The sequence below is a fragment of the Camellia sinensis genome, unplaced genomic scaffold (assembly GCF_055761805.1).
Source record: "Camellia sinensis isolate YWXY unplaced genomic scaffold, ASM5576180v1 Unanchor3, whole genome shotgun sequence".
Lineage (NCBI taxonomy): Eukaryota > Viridiplantae > Streptophyta > Magnoliopsida > Ericales > Theaceae > Camellia > Camellia sinensis.
Genome location: NW_028129178.1, coordinates 10,576,069 through 10,584,833, shown reverse-complemented (window position 1 = coordinate 10,584,833; position 8,765 = coordinate 10,576,069).

The following is an 8,765-nucleotide window of genomic DNA, read 5'->3' as shown; positions in this document are numbered from 1 at the left end:
TGATCGATTTTGTTCCTTTGCGGGCGCCAGTCGATCCACTGAAAGAAATAAGCGAAAGGGAAGTAGAAGCGATGTTAAAGAAGAAAAAAAGGAAGGCGGCTACAGAAGAGAGGAGGGGAAACCGGCTGGGAAGAAAATGAAGGAGGGGGTAGTGGAGTTGTCCCCAAGCCGGGGGGGAGAGGCGGAGGAGGGCATGGTGGGCGGAGTAGACGGTCCAAAGGAGTTGGGAGAAACTAATCAGTCGGTCTAGCTGCCCTCGAAGGATATGTCATTGCAAGAGGTGCTACCAAGCCAGGAGCTGGGGGGAGAGCAGGCGGGTGGAGATGAGACCAGCGTGGCACTGAAGACCACCATGTACCATGCTCGCGTGGTGGTCGGCTGCTTGGCGGGGCATGGTGATGAAGCCAGGGGCGCAGCGAACTGGCTGTTGGGGGTCGTGGTGGATGCGGCTGTGCAGAGCATGGCCCAAGTTCTAGAGGGCGACCTCGTGAAGGGGTTGTGCTTGGCCAAATGGAAGCAGAGACCTTGGCAGCGGCCCTATTGGACAGGGCAGTGAGGGTGAAAACGGAAGTAGAGCCGCTAAAGGCCCAGTTGCAGAACCTAAGGTCAAAGACGGTGTGTTGGCAAAAGGTGACGCATAGTGCCTGTGCGAAGAGGCTAGCGTATGTACAGAGGGCGAAAAATATGGAGGTTTTGTGGGTGGTGCAAGGGTACTTGGCTGAGCATGCCAATGTAAGTCGAGCTGGAGTCAACGCTAAGCTAGCAGGCGCCAAATCTGAATTGGAAGTGGTGCGCCACAAGGCGATATCACTGGAGTTTGAGTTGGAAGGCGAGCGAAAGAAAGTGGGCGAAGTCTAGGAAGCATGCAACACTGCCCATGAAAGGTTGGAGGAGGCCTTCGCCAATAATGAAGATCTGCGCGACCAAGCTCTAAAAGACAAAGAAGAGGCTGATGCACGCATTGCAGAGTTAGAGAAGACCCTGGGGGAGGAGAGGGCTATGGCTACAAAGTTAGCTAGGATAATGCCGTCGGAGAGGATGGCTTATCCGAATCTGTGCGTGGCGGTGGTAGAGCAGTTTAAGGGGTCTCCTGAATTCCAAATGGCCATCGACACCGTGGTCGCAAGGAGCCTAGTCAGGGAGGGTGAAGGGGGTACTGGGCCTTTAGGAGTGGCTGCTGCTAGGAGGACCGAAGAAGAGATAATCCAAGGTTTTCAACAGTCACACTACTACAAGCACGAAATGAGCCAGTACTGGGATAGCGGCTGGATGAGCTTCAAATATAGGGCACAGGAGTCGTTCCCAAATGTGGATTTTAGTGTAGTGAAGGTAGTAGAGGATGATATCTCCTAGACCCCCCTGGATGAGGGGGTGAGAGAGGAAGACTTAGTGTCCAGCGAAAAAGAGTGAAGACAGAGCTTGAGAGAAGGGGAGAAGGCATTTATGTTTGTTTTTGTTTTGCCGTTGTTTTTTGTTTGTTGTTGTTGTTTTTTTTTTAAAAAAAAGTTTTGTAATGAAGTGTATGATGTTGCAAGACATTAATAAATAAAGATGTAAGTTCTGTAACAATTTTTTTTTTTTTTTTTTCCTGTTGTGTAAGAATGATGAATGATGAATGGTAAAATTGGATAAGTAATCTAACTTACGTAAAAATGACCTGGGATAAGAATGAACTAAGATTTAACTAAGTAGTGGTACCATGTACAACTCAGTCTGGCTAGGTTCTTCATGCTTAGTTTGGCTGAGACTTGTTAAGCTCAGTCTGGCTGAGCTTTGCGTGCTTAGTCTGGCTGAGGCTTGTTAAGCTCAGTTTGGCGGAGCTCTTCGTGCTCAGTCTGGCAGAGACCATGTGTAACTCGATTTGGCTAAGTTCTTCATGCTCAGTCTGGCTGAGACTTGTTAAGCTTAGTCTGGCTGAGACTTGTTAAGCTCAGTCCGGCTGAGCTCTGCGTGCTCAGCCTGGCTGAGGCTTTAGAGGGCTCGGTCTAGCTGAGACCATGTGTAACTCAGTCTGGCTGAGACTTGTTAAGCTCAATCCGGGTGAGCTCTACGTGTTCAATCTGGCTGAGGCTTCGGAGGGCTCGATCTGGCTAAGACCATGTGTAACTTAGTCTGGCTAAGTTCTCACGTTGAGTTTGGCTGAGACTTGTTAAGCTCAGTTCGGCTGAGCTCTACGTGCTCAGCCTGGCTGAGGCTTCAAAAGGCTCGGTCTGGCTGAGAGCATGTGTAACTCAGAGAATATTGTTTAATTTTGGAGTCAAGACATAACACAAATAATTAGAGTCTTGAATTGTTGTCATAATCCCACGATCATAAGTACATGCATAGTATGGTAAGAGCCAAAATGGACAAGGGTCTCGATCATTAAAATGAAATATACAACAATGTGGAGCTAACAAAAAATTGGGAGGGTCGCTTTGCTGAAAGTAGTGTCTCAAGTGTTTGACATTCCATGGATGGAGGAGGTCTCTGCCTTCCATGTCTTAGAGACGGTATGTGCTAGGGCGGGATTGTGATTTGATGGCATGTGTAACTTAGTGAATATTGTTTAATTTTAGAGTCAAGGCATAACACAAATAATTAGAGTCTTGAATTGTTGTCATAATCCCGCGATCATAAGTACATGCATAGTATGGTAAGAGCCAAAATGGACAAGTGTCCTGATCACTAAAATGAAATATACAACAATGTGGAGCTAACAAAAAACTGGGAGGGTCGCTTTACTGAAAGTAGCGTCTCAAGTGTTCGGCATTGCATGGATGGGGGAGGTCTTTACCTTCCATGTCGTGGAGACGGTATGTGCCAGGGCAGGATTGTGATTTGACGACATAAGGGCCTTCCCACTTGGCTGCCAGCTTGCCCTCAGTTGGATTTTTGGTGGCGAAAGTGGCTTCTCGTAAGATGAGGTCTCCCATTGTGAACGCCCTTCATCGGACTTTGCAATTGTAGTGTTTCCTTGCTGTCTGCTGATATGAGGCTAGTCGAACGGTGGGTGTGTCTCGTAATTCTTCAATGAGGTCTAAGTGGGCGCTACGAAGGTCGTTGTTGAGGTTTGGATTGGAGTGGGAGACTCTAGGTGTGGGTAAGCCGATTTCCACAAGGATGACCACTTCGGCGCCGTATGTGAGGCGAAATGAGGTCTTCCCAGTTGTAGTTCAAGCGGTTGTTCGATAGGCCCAAAGGACGTTGGGTAGCTCATCTGCCTAGGGGCCCTTGCCGGTTGCCAACTTGGTCTTGATGATGTGCAGGAGGGATCGGTTAGTAACCTCTACCTATTCGTTGGCTTGAGGATGGCCTGGGGAGGAAAAACAGGGCTTGATGTTAAGTTCCGCGCAAAATTCCTTGAACTTGGCATTGTCGAACTGTTTGCCGTTGTCGGAGACTATGGCTTTGGGAATCCCAAAACGACACACAATGGATTGCCAGATGAACCTAGTGGTATTTCGCTCAGTAATTTTGGCGAGAGGTTCTATTTTGACCCATTTGGTAAAGTAGTCGATGGCCACTATGGTGAATTTTACTTGACCCTTGCCAGTCAGCAAGGACCTACAAGATCAATTCCCTATTTGTCGAAGCGATAAGGGCTGCTGAGCGTGATTAACTCGGTGGGAGGAGCGTAGAGGATGTTAGCAAAGCGCTGACATTTGTCACATTTCATCACAAAATCAGCAGCGTCTTGACTAAGTGTGGGCGAAAATTAGCCTGTTCGGAGAATTTTATGGGCCAGAGATCGTCTCCCAGAGTGGTTCCCACAAACGCCTTCATGTATTTCTCTCATTACATAAACTGCTTGGTCATTATTGAGGCATCTGAGATATGGTTGTGAGAATCCTCTCTTGTATAAGGTGCCTCCAATAATGAGGTAATTCGACGACCGAGTTCTGACTTTTGGCAGCTTCGAGTTTGTCTGCTGGAAGTGTGCCCTATTTAAGGAATGTGGTGATGTCCTGGGCCCATCGGATGGGGTCGTCCTCAAGCAGGTAAATTGCTCGTTGATTTGGTGAGATTGTTGGATGGGTCTGGTGCTCGACCCGAATGCCGTGGCAAAGGTCCGACTGATCGGCTGAGGCTAACTATGCCATTTCGTCAGCTTGGGCATTTTCTGAGCAGGGGACGTGTCGAATACAAAAACTATTAAAGAGGCGGGTCAAGGGAAGAACAAGGTCCCTGTATGATCGCATGGCTTCTTCTTTCACATCAAAGTTGCCCGTTATCTGGCCGACGACCAACTGGGAGTCGCTAAAGATTTGGAGATGATTGACTCCGATATCTCTAGCCAATCAAAGACCCGCTATAAGAGCTTCATATTCGGCTTGGTTGTTGCTTGCTTCAAATAGGAACCAGAGAGAACATTTGAAAGACTCCCCTTCCGAGGTTGTGAGGATTAAACCAGCTCTGCTGCCCTCTCTGCGGGATGAATCGTCGACACAGAGAGTCCAAGAATGGGGATTTTCCTCCTTGATAGGGGCGTGTGCTGGAGGAGGCGGTGTGAAAGAGGTAATATTAGAGAATTCTAAGATGAAATAAGCGACAACTTGGCCTTTGATGGCTGTTCGTGGCCGGTAAGAGATGTCATACTGACTTAATTCAACAGACCACTGCATGAGCCTGCCTGAAGATTCTGGTTGTTGTATGATCTTTTTCAAAGGCTGGTCGGTAAGAATTACTATGGAATAAGCTTGGAAATAGGGTCGAAGTCGTCTAGAGGCAATGACCAGGGCGAGGGCCATTATTTTCAAGCAAGGGTAGTTCTGTTTGGCCCTCCTAAGTGTGCGGCTAATGTAATAAATGGGGTGCTGCACTGATTCGTCCTCTCTGATGAGGACAATACTAACGGCGGTGTAGGACATAGCTAGGTAGAGGAAGAGGGTTTTGCCTGGTAGTTCTTGGGAGAGTAGAGGGGGGTTGGCCATGCACTGTTTTAGTTGTTGGAAAGCTTCCTCAGACTCGATGTTCTATTCGAAGGCCTGTCGAAGGACTTTGAAAAATGGCAGGCATTTGTCAGTCGCTCGTGAAATGAAATGATTGAGGGCAGCAACTCTGCTTGTTAGCCGTTGGACTTCTTTGATAGTCTTAGGAGATCAAATTTCTATCAAGGCCTTGATTTTTTCTCAGCTGGCCTCAATGCCCCTCTGGTTAACCATAAACCCTAAAAACTTACCAAATCCAACACCGAAGACACACTTTTCTGGTTCAGTTTCATTTGATATTTGCGTAAAGTTTGGAAAGTCTAGCGTAGGTCTGCCAAGTGGTCAGATGAGAGTTTGCTCTTGACAAGCATGTCGTCGACGTAGACTTCCATGTTTCGACCTATTTGGTGTTGGAAGACAGCATTGACCACGCATTGGTAAGTGGCTCATACATTTTTCAAACTGAATGGCATGACGCGGTAGTGATAAGTCCCCCTATCAATGATGAAAGAGGTGTGTTCCTGGTCGACAGCACGCATCAAGATCTAATTATAGCCGGAGAAAGCATCCATAAAGCTAAGCATCTAGTGCCCGGCACTTGCGTCGACCAACAGATCTATCTTGGGGAGGGGGTAGCTGTCTTTGGGGTAGGCTCGGTTGAGGTCAGAGTAGTCAACGTAGAGTCGCCATTTGCTGTTATTTTTACGGACTAGGACCATGTTGGACAACCATCTGGGACAGTCCACATTTCTGATGAACTTTGCCTTCAGTAATTTGTCAACCTCAGGGGTGACGAGACTGTTACGTTCTGGGTGGAAAATGCATTGCTTTTGTCGGAACGGTCAGAAATGTGGTTCAATGCTAAGACGATGGGTAATAAAGGAGGGGTCAATACCTAGCATGTCAGAATGAGTCCAAGCGAAGACGTCATTGTGTTCTGCAAGGAGAGTTGTGAGATCGGCCTTGACTTGAGAGGACAACTGACTGCCAATCTTAGCCGTTTTTGTTGAGTCGGTAGGATCGACAGAGACTTTGACGAGCTCCTCGACTGGTTCCCCTCTTATTAACTCTTCCTCGTCTCTAACATCGAGGCCCTCAATGATCATGGCTTCTTGCAATTTGACTTCCTTTAATGAGGCGACATAGCACTCTCGGGCTATCGTCTATTCTCCCCTGACTGTGCTGACTCCCTGGTCAATGGAAAACCTCATGGCCAAGTGGTACATGGAGGTTATGGCTTAAAAGGCATTGAGGGTGGTACGACCTAATATGATGTTGTAGGTAGAAGGACAGTTGACGACAAGGAAAGTCAGGAGTTTGGTGGACTATTGTGGGTATTCTTCGATGGTGATGGGGAGGTCGATGGAGCCCATGGATGTGACCCAATCGCCGGTAAAACCCACCAAAGGGGTTTGTAGAGGTGATAACTTCTCTTCGCCGACCTTTAGTTGGGGATAGGCGTTGAGGAAGATGATGTCTGAGGAGCTGCCGTTGTTGACCAGAACTCTCTTGACTTTGTAGTTTGACAGCAGAGCGGAGATGACCAGGGGGTTGTCATAAGGATAGTGAATGCTTGTGCAATCTGCCGCTATGAAGGTGACCGGCTCGGACCACTGCTTAGGTTGTTTGTGAGGGCGGTCTACCGTGGCTACTTCTCTATTGAATCCTTGTTAGATTTTGCGTAGCTCAGCTCACTGTATCGACCAGGACGGTCCGCCGCACGCGAGGCCGCCAGCGAAGACCTATATTTCGCCTAACTGGGAGCATCTCCATGAGCTCTGCGTTGGTGTTAAGGCCAGTCATTATTCCGCTTGGGTAGTGCTGGTCATTGTGGGGGGGGTGTTAGCGGTTATGGTTTGGAGGGCCGGTTCTAGGCCTCTGCGGAGGACGGGCAGAGGTGAAGCAGTTGAGTTGCCACTAACGGACCAGATCCTCAACCTGGTCTTTGAGGTTGACACATTCGTCAGTGTTATGGCTGTGGTCTTGATGGAAGCGGGAGTACTTAGATTGATCTCGTCAGGTAGGTAGAGACCTGGATGGTTGAGGCCATTTTAGGTTATAGTTTTGTTGAATTTGGTTCAGAACTTGTTCCATAGGTGAGTTGAGGGGGGTGTATCGCTCAAACCGACCAGGTGGGCGAGTCGGTGGCGGTCAGTCTGAACGTGGGGGCCAATCTGGGTGTGCTGGGGGTCGGTATGTGTACTACGAGGGCTGTGACTCAAGGTCTTTTCTTTTGTCTTTGGAGGGTGGGGTTTTGGATGTGGAGTCTTGGCGAGCTGCCAGGGAGTCTTGAACGTTCATGACTTTTTGGGCTTTAGTGAGGAGGGAGGCCATGGTGGTTGGTGGGTTTTTAGAGAGGGAGAAAAGGAAATCAGACGGGCATAGACCGGTCATGAAAGATGTGAGAATGACCTTGTCGTCGTTTTCCTCCACTTGGAGGGCTTCGGTGTTGAAGTGGGTGACGTAGCTGCATAATGACTCCCCGTCCGTCTGCCAGATGTTCAGTAGTTGGGTGGCTAGATGTCGTTGTCGCTGAGCACCAATGAAATAACTTAGGAAGGATTCACAGAGCTGGCGAAATGAAGTGACCGAGTTTGGAGGGAGCTAACTAAGCCAAAGGCGCGCCGACCCTTTAGCGTGACAGAGAAAGCGCGACACATGATTTCGTCTAGAAAGGCGTGTAAGATCATGAGTGTCTGGTATGCTTCTACATGGTCGATAGGGTCGGTGGTACCATCGAATGTGTCGATTGATGGCATCTTGAACTTAGAAGAGAGAGCTTTATCCCAGATAGAGGCAGTGAAATGAGAGTTGATGGTGGAGGAAGTTTTGTGCTGCATGTTCTGCATGACCCCCTATAGTTGGAGTTTCATGGCCTGCAACTCTTCATCCCAGATGGGAGCATTATCCCCACAGACAAGGATCAAGGTTTGAACACTGCTAACCTCGCCCTCATGGGTGACCGTATGGTGTGGTAAAGGGTGGTTGTCGAAGGGTGGTGGTATATCTGGGTGAGGTTGTGAGCCTGACTGAGAAGGGTGGAAAGGTTAAGGATTTGGTAGGGCGAAGGGTTGAAAGGTTTCTTGAGACATGTGTGGTGGGAATTGGTGGTGGTGTTGGGCTTGTTCTGGGTGTGGGGGAACTATTAGTTGTAGTGGAGGCGGGATAGGCAGATCACACTGGAGTAGAGCATTGATCAAGGCTTGGTTCTGTGCAGTCAGTCGGTTGATACTGTTGGTGAGTTCTGCGAAATATGGAGGCGGGTTATTTGGGTTGAAGGACTCAGCTTTGTGGTTACCAACATTGTGTTAGAAAGCCATGGATCTAGTCGTGACCATCCACTTTGACATAGGATGAAGACAGGACTCCTTCCGGCGACAGTGAACACAACTGTCTTTATGAAATGAAGATTCCCATAGACAGTGCCAACTGATATAATTCTGTTTCTGACGAGAAATAGATCCGGCTGAGCTGAGCTCCCAAAGAGTCTATTGGTCCTAAGGTCCGTGGAGCACCCCTGTGAAAGGTCCAATGAAGGAGATAGTCCCCCGGCAGACACTCCAACGATCAAGTTAATATAGGAGAGATTAACTGCGTAGAGAGATAGAGAAGTGGAGAGATGAAAAACTTAACCTTTGATGTGTCTCAGAAACTTCCTTATATCTTTTTTTCATCATTTCCTTGTCCATTTTAGCCTGTCATGTTGGTCGAAAGCCTATGTTCTAGCTTGCGTTGTTCATGGTGAGTCTGTATATTCCGACGTGAGGAGGTTGTCGCATTTAATGCTCTAAGAGCCTCATTGATGGCTGATGTGTGGTGCAATAACTTTGCAAGATCTTTGTCTGCTTACGTGTC